The sequence below is a fragment of the Rhinolophus hipposideros genome (genome assembly GCF_964194185.1).
Source record: "Rhinolophus hipposideros genome assembly, chromosome: 22".
Taxonomy (NCBI): domain Eukaryota; kingdom Metazoa; phylum Chordata; class Mammalia; order Chiroptera; family Rhinolophidae; genus Rhinolophus; species Rhinolophus hipposideros.
In genome coordinates, this window is record NC_138068.1 from 39,820,321 (window position 1) to 39,845,963 (window position 25,643).

At 43.5% G+C, this 25,643-nt stretch overlaps 1 protein-coding gene across 2 annotated transcripts in view; it reads left to right on the forward strand.

The window, feature by feature from the left end:
• Positions 1-5,447: 5,447 nt before the first annotated feature.
• RIN2 (Ras and Rab interactor 2) overlaps positions 5,448-25,643 on the forward strand; it is a 248,212-nt gene continuing 228,016 nt past the window's right edge. Inside the window, exon 1 of one of the 2 annotated variants that reach the window (XM_081034405.1) lies at positions 5,448-5,576. The gene's annotated coding sequence lies outside the window, so the exon portion shown is untranslated. Of the gene's footprint in view, positions 5,654-25,643 lie in introns of both variants that reach the window. The other variant, XM_081034406.1, reaches the window with a different exon arrangement.

Sequence of the window (25,643 nt, forward strand, 5' to 3'; positions counted from 1 at the left end):
TATCTTCATATTTATGTATTTGTGTGTTTATTATCTGTTTTACCATTAGATGTAAAGTACCTTGAGAGAAACATTTTGTTTTATCATAATATCTGCAATGCCTAGAAAAAATGCCTGACACCCAACAGATAACCAAGTGTTGTGTTGAATAAAGGAATACATGAACCACTATGGTTAAAACAAGAAGTATACTTTTCAAATGACTGGAGAATATATAAAGAGATAAAGTACAGTTGGTTTAACCAAAAAGCACAGGACTTAGGAAATAGCAGGGTGTTAGAAAACCTCAAAAGCATAAAACAAGATGGCAGAAATTAAACCAAATTTACCAATTATGTTTAAAAATAAAATTCAATTGTGGTATGTGTTGTTTCAAAAGGACTCATATAAAATAAAATGATACAGAAAGGTTTAAAATAGAGGATAGACAAAAATTTATGAATGCAAACACAAGAAAAGCAAGGGTCATGATAGGAATTTTAGTCATGGAGTAAATTAAGGCAAACACATTGAATGGGGCAAAAATTTATCATACTGATAACTATGCAATCCATGGTGAAACTATAGTACATATAAATATTGACATACTGTATAACACAGCATGAAAATGCTAGAACCTGGATGGTTAGAAATCCAAAGATAAATGTCAGAACTCCAATTGAAATAGAAGATGTTAACAGATCTACCCTAAGTCCATTTTGTTCAGGAAGAGCAGTAGGGGAGAAAGCCGGGTATAAATTAGGAGACTGGCAAATAAAATAGTATAAATAACACAGAGAATTAGAATAAACATAAAAGATGAATTAACATTTAATTAATTGGTGTTCAAGTTCATTAATAAACAGCTTTTAACTACTACATGCTAATTACATGGGTGTTTATCTTTTCTAATAAATACAGAACTCTTCTTCAAAATGGATCAAAGACTAGGTCACAAAGGAAGCCCAAATAACTTTTTTAAAAAACAGATATTATACAAGCTACATTCTTTGACCACAATGCAATAAACCTGCAAATTATGTAATGACAAAAATTTAAAGAACAACAAACCTCAACATTTGGAAATTTTAAAATATTCTAAATAACAAGGTCAAAGAAGAAATCAAAATATTAGGTAATTACATGTAAGTACTCTTTCATACTTGTACTTTTAATTCTCTCTATGTATACAATTTTATATATAAAATTAATGCTTTTTCCTAATTAAAAAAGTAATACACAGTTTGAAATATTCAGACTGTTCATAAACATACAAATTGAAAAGTTAAAGTCTCAATAATCCCACACTCCAGAGATAATCACTGACTCCTTTCTTTTAGATTTTGAAAGAAAGATACAAGTAAAAAATAAATAAATAAAATAGGTAATCATGCCAGATGCCCCTTCCTGTTAAGAACCGTCTCTCTCTACATGAACCACACTTTAGAGAAGGAGATAGGCATTTCTAACCACCATTTAACTACTAGATAAGTCCTAATACTAGGAATTAGTTAACTATCCACTGATATTCTCTACCTGTCTCCCAAGTAGCTATGGAGATTTAGCAAGGTAACGTCACAGTACAACTGCAGACCAGTAAAGAATCTCCATTAATTATTATGATTATTCTACAGCTGTGGAGTACAAAACAGCTCTTTTCAAGTGATTTTATGTGCACAGGACACTCAATTGTATTTGCTCTCCTCAAGAGAGGAGAGAAATTGTTGAGTTGCCAGCCCTGGGCAATGCTTCTGGAGCCAGTGTTGCTGGGTTTACTTTAGAGGGGAAATAACTTCATTAGAAATGACATTTCTTGGCTAGCTGGTCCTCAGTTGACAAAAGTGCCCCCAGAGCACTTGTGATCTCTGTAGCTGAGTGGAGTGGCCACTTCAGTCTCTGGGAACCCTGGGGTTGGGAAGTCAAACCTGCCAAAAGTGAGGTAAGTCCATAAGAGGATTTAAGGTTTGTTATTTTTGTGTTTTTTCTCTGGAGTTTGCTTTGACCACCTGTTTTAAATTGTGGCCTCCACAGCATCCGCTCTTTCTCGTCCTGAGTTTTTCTCCACAGCACTTAACATCAACCGTGTCACCTATTTTTCTTGTTTGTCTGGCTTATTGCCTTTCTCTTTCCATTAGAATGTGAGTTCCATGAGAGTGCAGATTTGGTCTGTTTGGTTCATTGCTGCAGCCCCACTGCCTACACTAATGCTTGGTACACAATAGCAACTCAATAAATAGTTTTGAGTGAATAATGTCCAAGTCCATCTCTCCAACAAAATATGTTTTTCTGGGGAAGTAGAGGACCAATGGGCCCTAAGTTCTGGAACAGATTGAGCTTATGGGGCAATGTCCACAAGATGAAGGAAGGTTTTAAGACTGTGAGTGGAAAGTGAGAAAGGGGAAAGAACAGAAAGAAACAGAGGCCATATATCACACCAGCAATTACCTGGGGTGTAGTCTGTGAAACGGAATCATTCTGGGGCTGAAGAAGGGATAGAAGAGATAGGGAGGTGAGGCCAGGTCTGCCTCTGTACATCATTCCCTTTCACCCACATATTAACCTCTCAGGAATTCCTGTCAGTTCTACCTTCAAAATAGTCATGAGTTACATAACGATATTTATGACAGTGGTCCCATAAGATTATAATGGAGCTGAAAAATTCCTATTGCCTAGTGATGTCATAGCTGTCCGAATGTCATAGCGCAAAGGTTGCAAAAATCAACAAGACTATGAGTGAGATGGCAAACAGCTTTAACCTGGATGTGGTTAGGATGACAGTGAGGAGCTTCTAGAGGTGGTTCCTGAAGTTTTGACAGATGAAGAATTGCTGCAACTGGAACAGGAACGCATAGCTGACGAAGAGAGAAGCAAGAGAAAAGGAAACTGCAGAAGCAAAAGAAGAACCTCCAAGAATATTCACAATGAAGGGTTTAGCAAAAGCATTGCAGACCTCAACAAGCCCTTAAAAAGTTTGGAAATACAGACCCCAACACCAAAAGGTTTTCATTAATAGAGAGGAATGTTCATGGTGCGTTATCTGCTTACAAGCAAATCTATGATGAACAAAGAAACAAACCAAGCAAAACACCATGGACATGTTTCTGAAAAGAGTGACAACCCCTGAAGAAGAGCCTCAGGCAGGTCCTTTGGGAAGTATTCCAGAAGGAGCAATTGTTATCATAGGAGATGACAGCGCCATGCGTGTTACTGTCCCTGAAGACCTTCCAGTGGGACAAGACGTGCAGGTGGAATATGGTGATACACATTCCCCTGACCCTGTGTAGGCTATGGCTAATGTGTGTGTTTGTGGCTTAGTTGTTAGCAAAAAAGTTTAAGTAAAAAGGATAAACATTTTAAAAACAGAAAAAAACCTTGCAGAATAAAGATATGAAGAAAAAATATTTTTGTACATCTGTACAATGTGCTTGTATTTTAAGCTGTTATTACAAGAGTCAAAAAGTTGAAAAAATTAAAAAGTTTACAAAGTAAAAATGTTACAGTAAGCTAAGATTAATTTATTATTGAAGAAAGGAAATTATTTTTAAATAAACTTAGTGTAGCCTAAACCTACAGTCGTGTACAGTAATGTCCTAAGTCTTGACATTCACTTACTGCTCACTCACTGACTCACCCAGAGTAACTTCCAGGCCTGCAAGCTCCATTCATGGTAAGTGCCCAGTACAGGTGAACTATTTTAATCTTTTATACTGCATTTTTACTGTACCCTTTCTATGTTTAGATACACAAATACTTTTGTGTTACGATTGCCTAGAGTATTCAGCACAGTAACATGCTGTACAGGCTTTAGCCTAGAGCTATACCATACAGGCTAGGTGTGCAGTAGGCTATACCATCTAGGTTTGTGTAAGTGCAGTTTATGATGTTCGCACAACCACGAAATCACCTAACATCAGAATGTATGCTTGTTATTTACTACATGACTGTACATAAGAATCCAACTCCTTCTCGTCACCATCACAGCTATGGGCCACCTTCACTTCCAGCCTAGATTATTTCAATAGCCCTCCTAACTTGTTTCCACCTTTGCCCCTCAGTAGGTTCTCCACAGTCATCAAACTGACCTTTTTGAAACATAGATCAGATCACCCTGCACCCTGCACTCAGAAGCTTCCACGTTGCTCAAATACCACCTCAACAGACTACTCTGACCACCCCACCTATTTAATTCTACATGCTGCCTGGGACACCAGCATTCCTATCAGTGACCTCACATCCCAAATAATTATTGATTTTCACAGTTCACCCTTTATCTCCTGCCCCTGCCCCCAGCCCCTCCAGAAAGTCAGCCACGCGCCGGCAGGGAGATCTTTCTTTTCTCCAGCGTATCCCATTAGCGCAGTGCCTGGCGCATAGCAGATGCTCAATTATTTACTGAATGGGTGTAGAACAGAAAAATAAGTGCAGTGGGTTGTTTTCCTGCCAGCTGAGCTGATTACAAATGACAAATAAATCTTGGTATTTTAGAAGGCCACCAATGAAATGCAAGTGTTTGGGGGTTTAGACCAAGTGTTTGGTCTAAAGCAGAAAAAGAACAAAAATAAGGTCTTTTTCTGTTTCCTTGTAGTGCTTCTATCTAAAACAGGTGTCCTTGAGGCTTTTTTTGGCGACACCGGCTACTTCAGTAACTCTGATTGTTAGTTTCCCCCCAAAGGAAGAGGGAGGATTCGGCAGGCAGCTCCCCAGGGTCCGGCCTGACTCGGTGCCTGGCGGGGAGCCGGCCGCGGCTCCCAGCTCCCCCGGCCGCGCCAGTCGCCTTCCCTCGGGGTAACAAAGGTCTCCCAGCGCAGAGCCAAACCACATCCCGCCTCCCCCCACTCTCGCTCCCGGGGGCGCGGGCGGGGCTGGGCGGCCCCCTCCTCAGCGGGGACGAAGCAAACACCCCGCAGCTGGGGCGCGGCGACCGCCAGGGCTTCTCACGCAGGTCGGAGGCGGGCCGCGGGCCCAGCCAGCGCGGACCTCCGCCACGGCGCTCCCGCCCGCGCTCCGAGCGCGGTCTGCGGTTAGGCGGCGGGCTCGTCCCGGGAAGCCGGTGCGCGCGTCCGTGCTGCCTGCAGTGAGTGGCAGGAAGGAGGCCGGGACGAACCTCCGAGCACAAAACTCCGGTCCTCCCGGGGGAATGCAGAAGGGCCGAGCGACCGCGCCAAGGCGGGTTGGGAGCCGGTCCGACCAAGTTCGCTGCGGGTTAGATAAACTTTCCGGCCCCGGCTCTCCCGCGTCGGAGCCTGGGGTCCCGGTCCCGGGTGAGCGCAGAGGCAGCGCCTGTCGAGGAGCGAAGGGTGGGCGGTACCGGGGAGGGGGGGATGGGACCCCGGGTCGCGCAGGCGCCTTCCTCGGCCCCTCAGATCGCGGTCCTCGGAGTGCTGGGGGTTGGGGATGGCTAGCGCCGGAGTGGAGGGAGGGCCGGAGGCCCACACAAAGCCCTTCCCTCCCCTCCCCCCTCCTCCATTGCCCTCTTCCTTTCTCCTCCTCCTCCTCCTCCTCCAGCTCCTCCCCGGAGGGGAAACCCAGCCCCACGCTAGTCAGCTAAGCCACCGGTCGCCCCCGCCTCGGGGACCTGCGGGGAGGGCCTGCACGAGGTAAGGGGCGGCGGCAGCGGAGACCCCACCCCCGTGCCCGCACCCAGCGCCCTGGAAGGCGCTCTGCGGGGTTCAAGGTGCGCAGTGCTGCTCCTCACACTCTTCTCCGCTCCGGGGTAGACTTGGGGGAGAGGACTAGCGAGTGTCCTCAGGAGTCGTGGGGATCGATGGGGGAAGGGGCGCCAGGGAGTGGGGACGTCGTCGCAGGGTCAGGGTGACATTCCGGCGCTGCGAGGCTGCCGCTGGTCCAGTTCGGTCCATGGGGTATCCTCGGCTGACCTCGCGAGGATGGGGTGAGGGGTAGCCCGGGGGCGGGAGGGGTGCCGGCGCGGTACCTCGAGGTGCGGGTGAGTGTGAGTGCGCGCGCTCGAGGCAGAGACCCTTGTCGAGGTCTACCTGGGGAAATGTCTGCGAGGTGTCAAGTGCGCGTGGGCCTGAGCGGGGTGGGGGTGGCGTGGAGGTGGCGGGGGCGTCTCACAGCTCGGGTGCCCAGCTCAGACCTGGTTCTCGAGCCCAGCGCGTGTACCCGGCGAACGCTCGGGTCGGTGATTTCCTCTCCCGGGAAGAAGCCCCAGCAGGAGGGTCGGTGAGGGGAGACTGGGCTGTCTGGGTGATTGATGGCGGCGCAGCAGGCAGAGGTGGAGCCCAGGGTTCCTGCTGGGAAGGGACGGGGCTACTTTCCCACTTTGAGGCCTCCACCCTTGGCCTCGACTTCCACCAGTGCAGCGTCCACCCACCCGTCACAGGGCGCCCCTGGACTCCCGGGGACAGCAGGATGTGCAGAATTCAGCTTTAAAGTCTGTAATATGTTGCCAAGAAATACAGGACAAGACTGGCCCCCTGGGCCGTAAGAGGCTCCTCTCTTCTTAGAGCTCTCAAATCCTTGGGGCTTTCCGAATTCAGCAGAGGAGGCCACACACTGACCCCGCACGCAATGGAACTACACTTTCTTCCAGGCCTGAGGGTTTTAGGCACACTGGGGTTTCTTAGGAACATGCAGTCATCAACAAGGAAACCACAGAGCACTCTTCAACCAACAGGACTTTGTAAATATTGCAAGAAAAATAAACACTTGGAGCTTCTCAGAAATTAAGATAAATAGTATTTCAATGCAATATTTTTAAAAAATCTAATGTAAAAAATCCATGATGAACAAAATACCAGCATTTTAAGTAAAGATAGATTGTTGTTATGATATGACCTTGCATTCTGTGCAATGGGGACAGTCATTTCCAAGCACCCTCAGTATGTCTGGTCCCCACTTGGGGGTTCATGAGCGTTGACAATGATGTAGGTAATGTTGGATCTGCCAGCAGTTTCTGACTGTGGGCCAGGATCCTTTCTTGTGAAGCCAAAGAATGGACACACCGACCAGGGAGAGGCAAAACGTTTTAAAAAGAGGATAGTTTATTAGAGGCAGAAGAGGTTGCAGCTCCCAAGAGACAGGGGGTCCCGAATGGGGGGTGCCCCATGACTGAGACAAAAGCTCTTACTTTTGTATCTTCCCTTGCCTGCTTGGGGAAGCGGAACTGTTTGAAGAAGGGAACTTGTTTGAAGAAGGGAACTGGTGCCTTCTAATGAGATTCGTCTACCAGGTTTGTTCTGCTTGCCCATCCTAAAGGAGTTAGCAAAGTAACCTACTCTTACCTATCAGATCAGCTCCATTTGTCAGGCCAAAAGGAATTTTATGATTAATCTCAGGGCCTTGTTACCTTATGTCTTGGAGCGAAAAACCTGAAGTTTTAGGATATGGCTGTCTTTTCTTTATTTTACCAGGGACCTCCCTGTCTACCTAGGCACATGCTAACTATCCTGTATATCAACGACATGCAACAGAATAGACAATGTCAGTTTTATATATAGTCATGGTTTTGACTGTAGAACTTTTATTAACTTTTTACCCAGTTCAAATATGGGAGAATGTTTTGATAAATGTACGTAGAAGAGCACATTTTTGTTTTTGCCTCAGGTTCTAATATGTCTCTAAAATACTGGTGAATTCTCAGTGGTCTGGCACCTCCATAGAGGATATTCAGAGCCAGGGCTTGGGAGGGGTCTGGACAATGAAGGGCCCTTGCATGTGGGACTGGTGAAGGCTGGTGGTTGACAGTAGTTTTGGGGTTTGGGGACATGAGAGAAGACCCAACCTGCTACCAGGACCTCCATGTCTGGTGACATTCTCTTGCAGACAGATTAAGCAGAGGAAACCTAAAATAGCCCACACTTGCCCCCAGGCAGGGATGGGTGGCAGGAGCTTGACTTCCTTTAGGGCAATGGTATGTGCTTAGTTAGAGGTAACTTCCCAGCCGCCCTCTTATCCCCACCTAAGATCCCCCCTCCCCTTCTTCAAATTTAGGGGTCAATACCCCACTCCAAACAGGAGTTCCACTCTCCAGAAGCAACCTCCTTACTGAGCTAAATCCTCTTCCTCTGCTTGGAGGACACAGATAACTCATTTCTCCTCTGTAAAAAAGCATGCAACACTGGTAGGTCAATCTTAATTGGGTCCATTCTTCACATACTCCCCACATTATATCATTTTGGCATTATGTTCCACTCCCCTTGCACATCCAAACCTCCTAATAATCCTTCAAGATTCCTAATAGTTTAAGCTGGGAAGGTTTTTCGGACCTCCCTCCTCATTTCCCTGCTAAGGCACTCTCTTCAGCACCCCAAAATTCCTGTGTGTGTATCACTTATGAGTAGTATGCAGAGGACCCCACTTTCCCACTGTCTGTGAACTTCCTAAGGTCAAAAGCCAGGTCATAACTCTTATTGATTAGCACTCAAGAAATGGGTCTTGAAAGAATAAACAAAAATATCCCTTAGTAAATGCATTTTGAGGACTTACACAGTAAGAAGTATATCCTGGGCTGGCCTGGTGGCTCAGGTGGTTAGAGCACCATGCTCCTCACGCGGAGGTGGTGGATTGGATTCCCATGTGGGCCAGTGAGCTGCGCCCTCTACAGCTAAGATTGTGTGCTGCCATGGGCTGCTGTGGGCTACCGTGTGCTGCCATGAGTGGCTGGCTGCCATGAGTGGCTGGCGGCCATCGTGAGTGGCCGGCAGCCATCGTGAGCGGCTGGCAGCCAGGCGAGAGCTGCTGTGAGCTGCTGTGAGCTGGCGACTGACGACTGGCGACCGACTGCCTGGAGGGGGGGGAAGGCAAGGCTCATAATACTGTCATGGACCAGGGAGCTGTGTCCTACACAACTAGACTGAGAAACAATGGCTTGGGGGGGGGGGAAGAAAGGGGGAAAAAAAGTATATCCTTAGCAGAGAATCATATTCTTGTGGCACTTCATAAAATGCTTTTACAGATAATATCTCAGTTGTTTCTCACAACAATACTATTAATTGCATTTGGTAGGTGAGAAAACAGAGGCCTGGAGAGGTCAAAGCACCAAAGCTAGAACCATGGCCCAAGTCCAGTAATCATTTTGTTGTTCAGAGGCATACCACATGCAGTGTAATCTATCGGAGAATTTACCCAGTTGTGTTTTAGGATGCAACTTTGCTAAAAAATACTAAAGAGTTACAGAGGTAAAATATATTAGAGTAATACAAATGTTAAGCTAGATTTCCTTTGCAGGACTTTTCAGTGCCTTTATCATTATAATGTGCATTGGTACTTTTTAGGATGATGCTATAATATAGAATGTTTGCCAACTTCATTTGGCCACAGAACATTCTTAGGAAGCATCTTCTAGATCCAGTGTTCTAAGGGAAATGTTTAGTTCACCCAACTAGTTTTTAGTTCACCTTCTGACATCTAGGCAGTTTCTAAGGAACACTGGCACTCAGGATAGTAAAACTATATTCTGAACATTAAAAAGGCACAGTAATCCTCCCTTGTAAATCTAGAGTAAATTTTTGGTTGGCCAGCTTCTGTGCGCCTGATTCAAATGAGGCAGTTCTGCGGGGTTTGATCAGATCTGAGGGACCCCAGGAGTCTGGTAAACAATGCAAACAGGCCCTACAGAGTGCCGTCTTCATGCTGCCCAGAAGCTGGCAGATCTCACTGAACCTTCCCAGAGGATGCCGCAAATGCAGCTGTGTGTATGGAGTGGCCACTTAGGGGTTTTTATACTGACAGCACATTTTGGTTGATCACCTCCATTGAGTGGGAAAATACACCCTGAGTTTTCACTTGTCTCATTTCCTCTCTTCTGGGGAGCTGGCAGAGTGAATGGTGTGAATGTGTGGTCATGAAAAGGTAGCAACAGTCACTGGGTGCCTCTGACCTAGAACAAAGGGCTGCTGGGAGCAGCCCCCCAGTTCTTATACACCCATTGTTTGAAATTGGATGTTTTTAAAGGAGACTTTGCCTTCAACCTACTATTAGGTACTTTTAACAGATCTGTAACCCTGGCTATTCAGCCTTTCTTGAATATAAGTGAGGAGATGAATGGGGAAGCTGGAGTTCCTATTTCAAGGATTCAAAGAAGAGTTGTGGACTAACAGAGGAGCCTTGGGAGGTGATACCATGATCAGGGAGGTGTTGCTGGGTGAATTTACTATCCACCTGCAGATATTTCTAGATCTCCAGAGCTGAGCAAATTTATCTCAAGATTTGTTTCATAGATTTTTGCAAAGAATGAAAAGTAAGTAGCCCCTGAGATCTGTATTGAATAGGGTTGTGTCACAGGAGTGAAATAAAGGAATATCTTGAGAAAAATGCACCTATCAGATGGGGTGTGGTGGGTATTCAGAAGTGTGTGTGTGTGTGTGTGTGTGTGTGTGGTGTACATACGTGTGTTTCTGCATATGTGGCCAAGGAAAAGAGTGGGAGGAAATGCCGAGTGTGATTTTTAACTTGAGTTTAAAAGTCTTGTATGTTACCCAGATAGAAATTTTCAATAAGCAGCTGGAGACACAGGGAGTCATTGGGCTCTGTGGACACTGAAGCTGGGAAGTTAATGAACTTACCCAGGGAGAGGCCACAGGCAGAGCAGAAAAGGGTCAAACCTGCAAGCCCACATCCAGGGGCCGGAAGGGGAGTGTGAAACCAGGGCCGGGGAAGCAGAGCCTGCACTGATGAGCCAGACCCTCCAGAACTTTCGGCCTGCTGGTTTATGGCCAGCGTCTGTCATGATTGATCAGGGCCCAGGCTATCCCAGGTTGTGAAGTAATTTTAACATCATCCCTGGGAAGTGTGGAATGTCAGCTGAGCGCATAAATGGAACCCCACAAGTTAATACAGCTACTGGCAAAACTACTCAACAGCATTATCACATGTTGAATGAATGCATCATTGAATTACAGAGTATTGTTGTAGTAGGAACTATTTTTAAACTTGCTAATGGTTTTGTGAAAGTCTAAACAGTCATTTTGTAGAAGACTCTGAGAAAATAAAGTGGGATTTTTGGGGGGCGTGGGGTATGAGGCTACAGGCATTCCATCTTTTTTCTGCTCGAGGAACTTTGGTTGCAAGGACTCCATCAGTAACGGAATATCCACAAAAGTTGTAGGAAAAGTTATCAAACTATGCTGATTTGTGTTTTGAAACCATCTGTAAGATTGATTTACATGATGTGGCTGAGCTTCATAGTGTTCAAGTGAGAAATAAATTCTAGAGGTGTCCTAATTACCACTGTGAGCTTATGTCTCATTTTTATTTGATCATGACATGTGGTCACGTGATAGTAGATGATGAAGCTATTAACATGTAATCCCCCTCTCTTCTGAAATTCTGAAAACTTCAGCATTTTAAAAATCAGATTTGGTGGGAACACTTGTACTTTACAATTTTTAATGAATTAAGTCTATTTTAATTGAATAGGTTAACCTAGTAAATTTTGGTTTTCAGGTATATGATTTTATGTGTTTAGTCAGGCATACAAAATACAAAAATCCAAATATTTAGCTAATTTAAATAGTTAGCTAGGTGAACTTCATTTGCTCAATAAGGTACTTTTTTTTTTAATTGAAGAAATCACCACAGATTTTTTTCCCCCCCAAATAGGTAATGCCCCATTGCATTTAACTCTGCTTTGATTACATGAATACTTTTAAAAATGAATTGAGGCAGATGTTTCTCCTGTATGGTAAACTAAGGGCCTCTTCACAGGTAGGATTGCACATGAACCTTTGAGTCCCCAGAAATCAGCCAAGTTCCCTGCCCCCCAAAACCAGAAGCCATGTTCCCTAAGACCAGTCTAGGGTTTGTCTGACTTCAACATGTGAAGTGGCATCTACATGACACTCCTAATTTCACTATCCAGACTTTGCTTGCCCAAATGCTGAGTGTTCATGACTTTTTGTCATGCAAAAACTTTAATGTTTTGTGTAGTCAAATGTTTGTACTTTTCCTTTGGATTTTTTAAATGTCTCCTGTGCTCAGAAAGCCTTTCTTGCATCCTCAAACCACCAGCCATTTATATTTTCTCCTAATTTTTATAGTTTCAGTTTTACAGATTACTGTTTAAATTCTTTTGGAGTCATTTGAAAGGTGGTTTTTGAAGTAAGAATGCTATTTAATTCTTTTCCCCCCCACTAGCTTACCCCCAGACCCAGCATCATTTGGTGAATAAACCCACCTCTTCTCAGCTCTGTATTACATGCAGGATTTGACAGGGAAGGTCCTACTCCACTTTCTGTCCCTTTATCTTCCCCGCCCCCCCCCCAAATTTTCCTAGCAATGTTCTCCATTAATTCTTCCAGTGAAATTTTATTCCATGGGGTTTGTTTGGAATTATATTAAGCCTAGACATTGATTTGGGAAGATCTGATGATTTTTGATCCTTTTTTTTTCTAGTAAACCACAAATTGAATGAAAGCCTGCGAGTGCTGGTTGTGCATATTCAGACCAGACAGGTGACACTTATTCACCTGTTAGCAGGTCCCTGGGGAAAGCAGGAACTAACTTGGCTGGTTCTAAAGAGAAGGGGTGGCTTCTGATTTCAGTGCTGCTGGGAGGCTGTGGGATGCTGGCTGACTCACAGGGCCTCCAAGTTTCCTTTGTGATCTGCCAGGTGCCCGTGTGCAATTCCTGGCTGGAAGGGCCCTCCCGCCTAGCAGGGGATACTTACAAATGCTGGCGAGGACCTGTACAGTGTGGTTAGTACTTGACTCAGGAGACATATGTACTTGTGCAGAGTTTGAACTTGAAGACCCCTGATTAAAGTTTTTTATTGGTTTCCTTTGCAATTGTTTTTCCCCTTAGCAATTTTGGGATCTGAAGGAGAACAAAGACAGAGGCTTGTGTCTTTTTTAAAAAGGTATTTACCCCTCATCTCTTTATTATAGAAGCACAGAGATTGGGCGGCAGGGGAATGGGTGCAGCACAGGCTGCTCTGGCTCTTAGCTACACTCTTGTGTGAAGGAAGGAGCCTCCAGGCCCTAAGCTTTCATGGCTCCTAGCAAAGCAGCAGAGGAAGGGATGGCGGGAGGGAATGAATGAATAGGAACCAGTGAGCAGGCAGGAAGGCTTCGCTCTGGGTTCATGAAGGTGCTCCATTTAGGATGGTTTTTTCTTCAAAGCTTCTTATCCCCTTGTAGGGTGAGGTCTGATGTCTGAGGTGGCCGTGAGACACAGCAGTTCTGTGTCCCTCCCCCATGGTGGAAGCCCTCTCCTGGCCATCTGTCCATGTCCCCTCACCCCCCATTCTATCTGTATTCTGGGATTCCTGTCTTAACACATAACTTAACTCATACTGGGTATTACAAACAATTTTCCTCTGGGCACATCTCCTATCCCAATTGTGCCTAATATTTTAATTTAATGTCTCTCCCTAAACAATGGACTGGGTGACCTTAGGCTATGCATATGATCTGAACAATACAACTAACGTCCTACATTGTCCTGTTGGCTTGGGTGATCCCCCTCTCGTAAACTCTGTCTTCACAGGACTCTGCTACCGACTGGAGATGGAGTCATTTCAAAGAGGGGGTGCTTGGAGAGGGCTTAGTGACCTCCTCCTGTTTAAGGGTGACGTGGTCGCATATAGAAGGGACACTTTATCCTGACCTGGTCTTAGAAAAGGATTCTGGCAGAATCTGTTAGAGGCGGGGCATTAGTTGGTGATAGCTAGCAACAAACAGATTTCAGGTAGGAGTATCAAGTGCAAAGAATGAGAATCAGGAGCGTGGTGCATTTGAGGAAAGAACGTGTTGTTTATTATCGCTTTGTTACCCTGAACAATGATTTTCCTCCATTCTTGTCTTTTTGAAAGAAAGAATTCAGTCAAGAGACAGAGGTAACCAAGCAGCAGACAGCAATGTTTATTCACAAAGCAAGTAGGCTTCGAACGTGGAGGGGCTGACCCGAGGCTGGGTAGCAGTCTGACATCTCCAGGACCCGGCCTTGTGTCTTGTGTGTTGAGTTCGCCGCCTCCTCCCCTTTTCCTGTTTTTCTCCTCGTTCTGCACATCTCCATCTCCATCCTAGTGTGTTTGCATGAGCCCAGTCTTTGTTCTGGTTCTTCGCTTCCGTTGGTTTGTAATTGGCTGCTCGTGATGCCATTGGGTTACCTGTGGGGGCCTCCTAGTTCCTCTTCCTTCTGCTCATGTCCACTTTCCTACCTACTCTGTCAGCTTCACTCAGAACATGCGGTTCTCTGCTTGGGTTCTGCGAAGTGTGGACAGAGAGCAAGATGTGGTCTAGACCCTTTGAGATCTTTCAGCCCAAGGAGGAAGGCAAGAGTCGTACATCCGGCATCTGAAGCTGAAGCTGAGGAATAATGAATGTCAACTACAATTATATATATACACACATATATATATATATATATATATGTGTGTATATATGGTTACAAGAAGCATAGCACAGCATTAGGAATAGAGACAGTGGAAATGTAATGGCTCGGTGCGATGTCAGAGGGGTAGTGGATGGGGGGAGGGGGATTGTCACTGTGTGAGGGATATAAATGATAAATGTCTAACTAATACATTGTTTTGTTCACCTGAAACTAATAAAAATATTAAAAAAAAAGACTTGTACATCTGGGACAAGTGGAGGACAATTTAGGACAGTATCATATGCTAAAAGATCAGTGTGGAGAGATGGGGAAAATCTGGGAGGGAAACCCATCATCTATTGCTCTGGGTAGCAGTCCTGTCACAGGAATGCTCACGCCCTGCAGGGGATTGTGTCCTACTTTTGATTTAAGTAGAATCTTAGCCTCCTATGTTTATAAAAACAGGAGATAAGGGAGATCTTCACAGAAAAGTTCTGGAGATAGTGTAGGGCCCATCAGAGTGGGCAGATCGGAGGCCAGTTTACTGGAGTACTTATACCTCTGAGTTAAGCTTTCTTTGGCTGAGGGCTGCCCCAAGCACTTCCAGCTCTCTGCATACAGGCTATGCAGTTCCTATAAGTTTGAAGGCCGTCCTCCCTATGTCTCCAGAGAGACATAGGTGCTGGTATGGGAGTGAAAATGTGTGTGAAAATGTAAAGGGGTCTGAGGGGTCTGACCACATATCTGCCAGGACTGGGACACTGCTTCTCAATGTCACAGAAGTCAGCAGATCACACAGTTAGAAAGAAGTCATCCTCTTTCATTTCTGTGACCTCCTCATATGATGGTGTGAGGAGCAGGACTTTCTTACTGACCCTCTGCCATGAGCGATAACATGCATGGCTTATTGGCCCCATTAGTGGTCACACTGGCCCACCAGAAACCATCTTTGATGCTACCTGGCCATGTTTATTTCCCACAATTCTGCTGCAGATTTTTGTGCCCTCAGACCTTATTGGAAATATTCACTGTAATCATAGGATGTCTGTAAATATGTAAATATCCTTCTTAGAAATAGTTAGCTCTTTGTTTATTATTGTTGGCTCCCAGTTCTTGAAGAGTGAGGTGGTGTGAAGTGGAAAACAATGAAAACCTTGGGTCTAGGAGACTGGCGAACGTTAAGATCTGAAAGAGAATTTCTTAATCATGTTAGGAAATGGCAATATACGTCCTCACTGTCCAAGCCAGTCATTTGTCAAGTCCTTACTCCTAAATATATGTAAGCCTGCGTGTGTGTGCACCTCCCACCTCCATCCTTTCTGTGCACAGTTGTCATCACCCTCCCCTCCCTGTTTCTGGTAGGCTGTACAGGCCCCACCGGTAGAAGCATAACATGGTAGGAATATGTGATTGTTTCGAACTAGCCAATCACAGGAGGCTTCAAATGCAGCTCATTGTTACCAGAGGCTTGCAATTTACCATGAAGCTCCCGTCAGTGATATACTACCAGTAAGAATTCCATGCATCTGCTGTTCAGAGCATGCTGTAGCTGGAATAATGGTTGACACAGAGAGGCCAGAATAAAATGGCAGGATCACGTTATTTTAAACATGGTTCAAGATCTCAAGAGCTATGTCATGATAAGGTTTAAATTGACCTACTGATATACTGTGGAAATCAATCTCTTTTTAAGTTTTTTCTAAGATATTTTTCATTTAGTTTAAGAATCAAGAAACCATTAAAATAAAAAAAGTTTAAAAAAAGAAATCATTGAAATAATAATTACAAGAGAAAAAACTTAACAATAACGATAAAAGAAAAGGAACAGCACAAAAGGAAAGGAAATAGTTACTATTTCCCCATGAGTCTATTTAAACTTCTTGGTCTTAGTTGATCTTTAATGTTCTGAGAGATTCTCTGTACATCGCATGGAACATGATATAGTGAAAGTACAGATGGCTTGAGGGGAAAGCTGTACTCAGTTCTTCCACAGACAGAAAAAGAACCTGACCTAAGAACCAAGATTTCATAGTTCTCAAGGATTATGATGCTTTGATAAAATAAATAGCATTCTAGAAACAAAGATAAAAATCAATAAACATAGCAAAATAGTTGTTGAATGTTGACTGAATGGAAGGCACTGTACAACTATATGATTCAGTATTTCTTTTTAATTAAATTTATTGGGGTGACAATTGTTAGTAAATTTACATAGATTTCAGGTGTACAATTCTGTATTACATCGTCTGTAAATCCCATTGTGTGTTCACCACCCAGAATCAGTTCTTCTTCCATCATCATATATTTGATCCCCTTTACCCTCATCACCCACCCCCCACCCCCCTTACCCTCTGGTAACCACTAAATTATTGTCTGTGTCTATGAGTTTTTGTTTCTCATTTGTTTGTCTTGTTCTTTTTGGTTTATATACCACATATCAGTGAAATCATAGGGTTCTCTGCTTTTTCTGTCTGACTTATTTCACTTAGCATTATACTCTCAAGATATGATTCAGTATTTTTTAATTTAACAAAACTGCTTTTGTGGAAAACACTTTTTGGTTAGTGCTGGGAAAATTGACTAACATATGACACCTTATTGACTTCAAACATTTTTATACGCCATGAAAAGCCAGGTACAGAAGCAAAGAGAAAGCCCTCTGACTGATAAAGCACTTTTCCAATAAATCATTTCACAGAAAATTTCTGTGCATGAACTTTGGTGAGTGAACACAGTTTGCCTTGCCCTCACCGCAGTCTTGAGGCATTGTGAAATTTTGGTTTTTTTGTAGAGTTGCTTCGGCTTAGCCACCTCCGTGCTCTATAATCCATTGACCCTGCCACCTGGTCACTGTCCCTCTTTCAAGTCACATCCTCACCTGTTTCTTTCTCATTTCAGATTCCATGGTCTGGGATTATAGCCCTTCCTTTGCATAAACCTTAATTCACTTGCCAGTCTCTTTCAGGAATCTCCCCTGACGAAACCCAACCCTGGCTAAAGCACACGTCCCCGGTCTGTACTTGCACCAGGAGGATGGACATGGCTGGAAAACCATGGGCACTTTAAGGTTCACGGCCATCTCAAGGGGTCCTCCTCTATTTTATTAGTCTATTCACTCTCCTTGTCAGGTCAGTCTTTGACAGCCATTTATTATTACATTCATACATATAGGAGTGAAATAAAGTTTTAGGAACTAACGCCTATTACTCTGATATTTCCTTTTCTCTTACATCTTCTGATCCTATCTTATTTCATTTACTTAAAGTGTGCTGATGGCAACCTTTGAAACTGATTTCACAACCTAATAAAGGGTTTTGAAAAAAAGATGCCCTGAGTTATTATTTCACTCTGATTCCTCCCTTCTCAAACCTCCCACATCCTCCCCCCTCCTCACTCTCAGTTGATGACCTTACCTCTTATTTCATTGAGAAACCAGAATTAATCAGAACTTTCATCACTCCCGCTTTAAAACACCAGCAGACTTGCACCTATACCGGCATGCTCTGCCTCCCCTCCTGCCGCAGTGGATAAAACACTTGTGCTCTTCTGTGGGGTCAACCCATCCGTTTGTGCAGTGAGTCCTGACTTCTCTCACGTACTTAAGGACATTATTCCAGCAGTTTCCCCTCTGTGTCCTGGATCACCAGTTTTCCCTCTCTCTACAGGGTCATTTCCATCCAGGTATAATTATAATGTCGTGTCACCCATCTTTAGAGAAACTTCCCTGACCCCATACCTACCTCCAGCTCCTACCTCTTCTCAACTTTGCTTTACAACAGAGCTCTTCACAGGGGTGTCTATGCTCCCTGTCTCCAGTTCCCCTCCTTCCATTCTTTCCACTCCCATCAAGATGTTATATCCTGAATTGATCTTGTCAAGGTCATCATGACCTCCATGTTGCCAAATCCAGTGGTCAGTTTTTGGTCCCCATGTCCTTCAAGTAGCATCTGGCACAGGCCCCTGCCCTTCCTTCTTACAAATATTTGGCTTTCAAGACCACACTTTCTCTTGCTCCTCCTACTTCATTGGGGACTCCTTCTCAGCTTCCTTTGCTAGCTCCCCCTCATTTCCTTGATCCTGAAACATCGGAGTGCCTTGGGGCCTAATCCTTCGGTCTCTTCTCTTCCCTACTAATACTTGTGTTAGGTGATCTCATCCTGTCTCCCTGCTTTAAATACCACCTGTATGCAGATGGTCTGCCAATCAGGCTCCTCCCCTAAACTGCAGCACTGTTGGAGATAAATCCAGTGGCCATTTTGGTATCTCCACTTGGCGGTCTTATAGGACACATTAAAAATGAATGTGTCCAAAACAAATTCCTTGTCCTTCCTGCACAGCCTTGCTCCTCTCCTCCTCTCATCATTTCCCCCATCTCAGCAAATGGTGCTCCATTCTTCCATGTTTTCAGGCTCCACACTTGGACTCAAGCCTGAATTAGAGATATTGACAGGCCGTGGTCCCTCTGAAGGCACTAAGGAAGGGACTGTTCAATGCCTGTCTCCTAGTCTCTGGCAGCCCCACGTGTTCCTGGGCTTATAGACACATCCTGCATTCTGACATGGCGTTCTTCCTGTATGTCTTCACATCATGTTCCCTCCATGCATGTCTGTGTTCAAATTTCCCCCTTTTATAAGGACACTTGTCATATTGGATTAGGGATCATCTAATGACTTTATCTGAACTTGACTAAATCTACATAGATCCTATTTCCAAATAAGGGCATATTCTTTATGGTACTGGGGATTAAGACTCCAACATATCTATTTGGGGGGACATAATTCAACCCATAACAGGGTGTAAAGTAACATGAGAGACTGATCAAATGTCTAGGAAGTGTGACCAGTGTGTACACAGTCATAAAACAGGCAGACATTCTCAGTAGGAAATCGTTATTTCGTGGTCAGAGCGCCTGATAGGAATCTCCTCCTCTCTCCTGCCTTGTTCTGCTAGGGCAAGGGGTCGTTAGCACTCTCTCAGGAGTAGGGCAAAGTGAGAATGGGAGCTGAAGGCTTAAAGAAACAGACGAGCGAAGGGGGTGGCTTTGACCATTGGTTTGGCGATGTGGTGTCCATTAAACCACCAGGACTGGTTTCACTGATCTTGCCAGGGTCCCTGAGAGGTCAGTGCTTAATGAACCACAGCTTCTCCTTCCTGCTGGTTTAGGCTGTGCTAGAGACCAAATGACTATATTTGAGAGATAAGTAAGAACTTCAAAATTCCAAGTAATACAGTTCTGATGACAATTGCTATTAAAAATAACATCATGGAGTATTAAAATAATAAAATATATTCTATAATATGATAGAACTATCATATGATATACATATGATACAAATTAAAGGAATAAATTTAGCTTTATATAAAACACAGGGTCATGCCCTTCCTTTCCCCGTGACCAGCACCAGTCTCCATGACCTCCTTGGGCATTCATTCGGTCTAACCCTTGGATTCTGTCCCATGGAATGGCTGTTCTCAAGCACAGGCAGAATTTGGAGGTCTTTGCAGGCTTCCCTCTTTTTTCTTCACAGAAAGTTGGTAAAGGCAGAGCTCACACTCCTGTACTCAGATTACATAATGCATCTAAAACTGACTCTAGGATCAGTTCTCCGACCTGCCCCCAGCAGCCAAGCACAGTTCACTGAAGCAGGAAGGAGACCCTTGGGATTGTTTAAGAGGATGGGATGGAATAACACAAAGCACTCATCGGAACCAACTGTGATTCATGCTTCCAAAGAAAGTCAGATAGGAATGTAGACTGGGCACATTGTATTTTCCTTGGAGCAGCATGTGATAAAAGAGATATTTTTGCAACTGGAGAAGGGGTTGGGGAGATCAAGAGCCAGAGCTTGCAGAAGATGGGAGAGGAATATTTAGTCAGGAAAAGCTATGATTACTCCTTGTCTTCTGCCACAGTGGCACATGAAGGAATTGAAAATGCCCATGGAAAATTATTCCTATTCTAGAAAAAGGGCAAAAGGAAGTGAAACCCTTGCATTCATTCAAAGCTCTATTGAGTACCTACTATGTGTCAGGCACTGAATGGATGGGGTACTCACTTTTGTATTTTCTAGAGTCTTCATGGCCTTCGTCCTTATCCAAGCCATCATTATGTCTTATGAGGAGTATGGTATAGTAGGATTTTATCTTTAAAAGATCACCCTGACTGCTGGTTATAGAAAGAATTTCAGTGGAGCAGGAGTGACCTGAAGGAGAACGGATGGGAGAAGACTGTGATCTTTCAGAAAGTGGCTCTGGACTATAGGGAAAATTAGAGGCAAAATTTAGAGAATGACTCAGCAGAACTCAGTGAGGGTTTGATGTGAGGCATCAAACAGGTTTGAAGAGAGAGGCATACAGGATGGCATTGAGCTTCTCACATGACCACTTGGGTTAATGGAGGTGACACTATAGGAGATGGTAAGTCTGAGAGGAAACGAAGGAGTGACAATAAAGAGTTCCATTTTGTACATGTTAAGTTGGAAGTGCCTGTGAGAGCCCAGAGGAGGTGTCAAGGAGGCTAGTAGATACATAGTTAGCCATTGTTAGTGCATATAGAGCCAGGGGAGGATAAAATTACCCTAAGGAAAGGGTATGTAGATGTCCTAGGGTTCACTCATGGAGCAGGATGGTAATACGTGCAAAGCTTCTTTTTCTTTCCCTCTCTCTCTCTTTTTTTTTTCTTTCTTTTTTTTTTAAAGATTGTTTTAGCTACTTTGGGTCCGGGGAGATTCCATATGAATTTTAGGATTGATTTTTCTTATTTCTGGGGAAAAAAATGCCCTTGGTGTTTTGAAAGGGATTGCATTAAATCTGTAGATCACTTTGGGTAGTGTTGACATCTTAACAATATTAAATCTTCCAATCAATGAATGCTGGATGTCTTTCCAGTTATTTGTGTCTTTAATTTCTTTCAGCAATGTTTTGTAGTTTTCATTGTTTCATTTCATCCAAGTTTTTTGACTCCTTGTTTAAGTTTATTCTTGAGTATTTTCTTTCTTTCTATCTTTTTTTTTGATATGACTGTAAATGGAATTGTTTTCTTAATTTCCTTTTCATATTATTCCTTGTAAGTGTATAGAAATGCAACTGATTATTGTGTGTTGATTTTGTATCCTGCAACTTTGCTGAATTCTTTTATTAGTCTAAGTTTGTTGGTAGAATCTTTAGGGTTACCTAACATATAAGGTCATGTCATCAGTGAACAGAGGTAATTTTACTTCTTTCCAACTTCAATACCTTTTATTTCTTTTCCTTGGCTAATTGCTCTGGCTAGGACTTCCAGTAGTACCATGTTTCCCCGAAAATAAGACCAGGTCTTATATTAATTTTTGCTCCAAAAGACGCTTTAAGGCTTATGTTCAGGGGATGGCATTCTGAAAAATCATGCTAGGGCTTATTTTCCGGTTAGGTCTTCTTTTCGGGGAAACACAGTACAATGTTGAATACAAGTGGTGAAAGTGGGCGTCCTTGTCTTGTTCCTGGTCTTAACTGACAGGAGGGAACGTGTTTTATCCTCTTTTTCCCATCATTAATGGCACAGCATTTGGGATTTTTTGTTTGTTCATCTGTTTTTTAAATGCAGAGGCTGTGTCCTTTCTGGAAATGGGGGCGTGGGGGGGTTGGTTAGGCGGCAGGAAGAGAAGGAAGCTGATGTGCCTGGGACGGCACTAGGGGAAATGCGTGGATACGGGGAATAAATGTGTGATGGAAATGTGTCCCCGGGAGTGGGGCTTACACTAACCAGTGGTGACCTGAGCCACGTGACTCCTTCCCCTCTAAGCCAGGAAGACCCCCTCCCCACTCCACCTTGTCCCTTCTGCTTATGTGGTTCCCTGCTCACCTGTCCTGGGGTCTTTGTCCCAGGGGCTGAAGGAGGGAGCAGGTATCCCACACAGTGGAGATCCAGGGTTAGCAGCCTCAGTCTCACTTACCAAGGAAAAAGGTGTTGTAGAACCTTAGTCTGCATTCTTCACACATTTTCCCCTCAACGCAAGGAATTTAAAATCCCACAGCCCAGTTACCATAAAACTGCATCACAGGGATTAAACAGGCTTTTATAAATTGTTGATGAGATCTGACCCCCAGGGATTCCAGGAAATGACCATTTAAACTAAATTCTCAAGTAAACGGGGGGCCTTCTTTACTCACAGTAGAAACATTTGCCAATATTTCCCCCTAACTTTATATAAGTTTCCAGCTGAGAATTTACCTTTTTTAATAAGGGGGATTTCCTATCCACATGAAACTTTTTATTTCTCTGGTTCAGTTTTCATTCCACATGAATTCAAAAATACCGTGAAAAAACAAACAAAATGCAGTGCTCAGGTGGAGTGAAGCCTTGCTTTGTGGCATCCCTGGGTTTTTAGTTTGCTTCTTTTAAAGTCAAATTTCACTCTTTCAGAAACGAACAATGTAATTAAATGTTGGGAGACAAGGACCTATGATTACAATCAACAAGAACTACAATTCATCTCATGGGGTATGATTTTCATCCAAATCTAATGAAATTCCTAGGAAGGCAAATAATGCTATAGGAGCTATATATTTTCAATGGGGAAAAAAAATCATGTCTCTGTTTGGGGTCTACCTGAATATATTTTCATTTGTTTGGGAAAGGCAAATAGCCTCCTGATATAGTAGAGCTAACTTTAGAAATGCAAAGGGTATTGCCCCCGGGAATTTATAAATTTGTAATCTGTCTACATGAACATGCTTCACTGCCAGGTGTTATTAAAAAAAAAAAAGGTGTGGTATTCAGTGTTCAAGCAAGATAGTGAATTAAAGTTGCATGAGCGTTTACATAGAGTACTTGAGACAACAATTAGACTCAAAAAATCATTGAACCTTACCAGCTAATTTTACAGCAGGAGAGACTGAATCCTAGAAAGATAAATTATGTACCCAAGTTCTTGTGACTCGCACACTTAACATTATAATGCTGTAGCTGTGTGCTTTGTGTTGCTGGGGTGAATAACAGTTATGTTTGATTTTAATCTCAAATCATTGGTTGCTTATTTTTCTTTTTTCTTTCTGGGGATAAAGCAGTCTTATCTAGAAAGAAAGACGTGTAGTGTTTTTGTTTATTTTTCTGAGATATGTGATTTTGTAAATTACAGTTGTACTTTTATAACTTTTTAGCCATTTGGGTTTTGGGGGGTTTGTTGCCCCCCCCCCCGGTGTGTTAGTTGCTCTAACTTCAAACTGATAATTTTCTAATTTTTCAAATTAAATCAGTAAAAATTTAAGAAGAAAATCCCAGCATCTATGCATTTTATGTTCTTGATGTCACAGAGGACGATGTTATATGGAAAAAACCTGGCCATAAAGCACTCTCAGTAGAAGAGTGATCCGGAAGTGTTGAACTCTGAATACGAAGGTGTTTTACAGACCTTGAGCAATTAATTTTGCTTATAGTTTTCGTTTTTATGTGTTTGCCCAAGAGTGATATATGATTTATAAAAAACATGTCTAATTAAGTTGAATAGAGTTCTTTTGATGAGAATAAAATAAAACTTCTGTGATTAAAAAAAATAATAATTCCCACTGTGTTGGGAACTTTGTTTAGGGTCCCCACACAGTTTCGTGAAGTAACTTCCTTGATCCTCATTTTACAGATGGGTAAACAAAGGCTCTGAGAATTTAAGTGAATTTCCACAAGTCAGAAAGTTAGTAAGTGGTGCCAGAGCCCAGATTTGAAACCAGGAGTGGCAGACTGTAAAACCCAGTGCAGACTTTCCATGACACATCCCGTTCAAAGGCCTGAAGCCACATCTCTGATTCTTAGAGATGATGCTAGATGGGTAGAACCCTGCTCCCCTTGGGGACCAGGGGCAAAGGAATTACCCAACCCCAGCTGTCAGTGCTTGGGTCACACTAAGCAATGGAGTGTTTGGGCTGGGGACAGTTGGAGGAAAGGCATCTATTCAGATTGCTGGGGAACTTCTGGGACCTCAGAGGACCCCTTAGGGTGCAAAGAAGGACACTGAGGCCCTGACAAGCCACAGGAGTTGCCTTGTTAATATCTGGGATTGTGTCCCAGGCCCCCTACTTTTCTATGATTCCAGGGCTTCCCCCTCTCCTTTCCTCACAGCCAATGACCAGCAGTGGAGAATATGGATCTTGACACAGAATAGAGTTTGGATGGGGGAACACTACGAAGGCAGAAGGTAGAAACACCCATAAGAAAATTAAAAGTAACTTAAAAGAGAAAATAGGACCAAGTGTCTGATTCAGGAAGGGAGTTAATGGGACAGTTTCAGAGGATCCATCCATCTTGGATCACCGCAAAGTCAGGAAAAGAGGCTTGATGATAATCTTTGCAATTCTGAGTCCAGAGAAGCAGTGTCAGCTCAGAAGGGCATTGCAATGAGGGTTAGTGGGTACCTGATTTCTGGCTCAATTCTTGCTTCAATCCAGGCAATTCTTCATAACATATGCTGCATCCTGTGTGTCAGTGAAACCTGGCATTCAAAACCCAGGTAAAAATAACCTTCATAATAAGAACAATAGTTACTATTTTTTGAGTGCTGCCATGCAACAGTCACAGAACTATATATTATTAAATCATCAGGCCAATAAGTAGAAGGGTTGGGATAGATGTGAAAAAAGAAAGCAATCGGAAAAAACCAATGCTGAGGAGCAATGTTTAAGGAAACTTCCGGTTTGTTATTTCAGAGACTCACTTCTGAGCATAGCCTGTCCCCTGGTCAGTGTGGGAAGGAAGGAGGGACGCCGGGGGCAATTCACAGGGAAGCTTCTTTGGACTAGGCCCTGGGCTGGGCTTGCCATAGATGCCATTTCATTTCCTTCTTATAATGCATCCTGAGGGTAAGGTGTTACTGTTCATAGTTCCTGGGTCTGTAGAGCTGAACCACAGATAGGTATAATTAACTTGCTCTGGATCCCAGGATTAGAAAATATGGGAGCTGGAATTTGCATAAGGAATGTGACTCCAAATTCCAGGACTCATGTTTTCTCCCAGGATGGAAAACGGACTCATCTTGGCCATGCAACTGTAGTCAAGCAGAGAGCGTCAAAGAAATGTCCCCAGATCCAAACGTTAGAAATAATGAGTATTTTTACATACTCGAACATTTAGAGATTTTCTAAAATAAGACCTTCGCTGGTGAGACAATCCAGCCACACCACACTTCCAAAAGCATCACAGCTACTACTTACAGAGCTCGAGTGAATGCAATTGATTTGTTTTTTATAGGTACAAGCATAGTTTGTGCCTCTAGGGAAAGAATACGCCAAATTTTAAGTCTGCCCAAGCATAGCAAAGTCAGCCCAATCTTGAAGGCAGAATTCTTGCCCTAAAGAAGTAGTGTTATAACTTCTGTAATAGGTGAATAATTTTCCTCCCTGCTAGCACCTCATTAATAGATAAT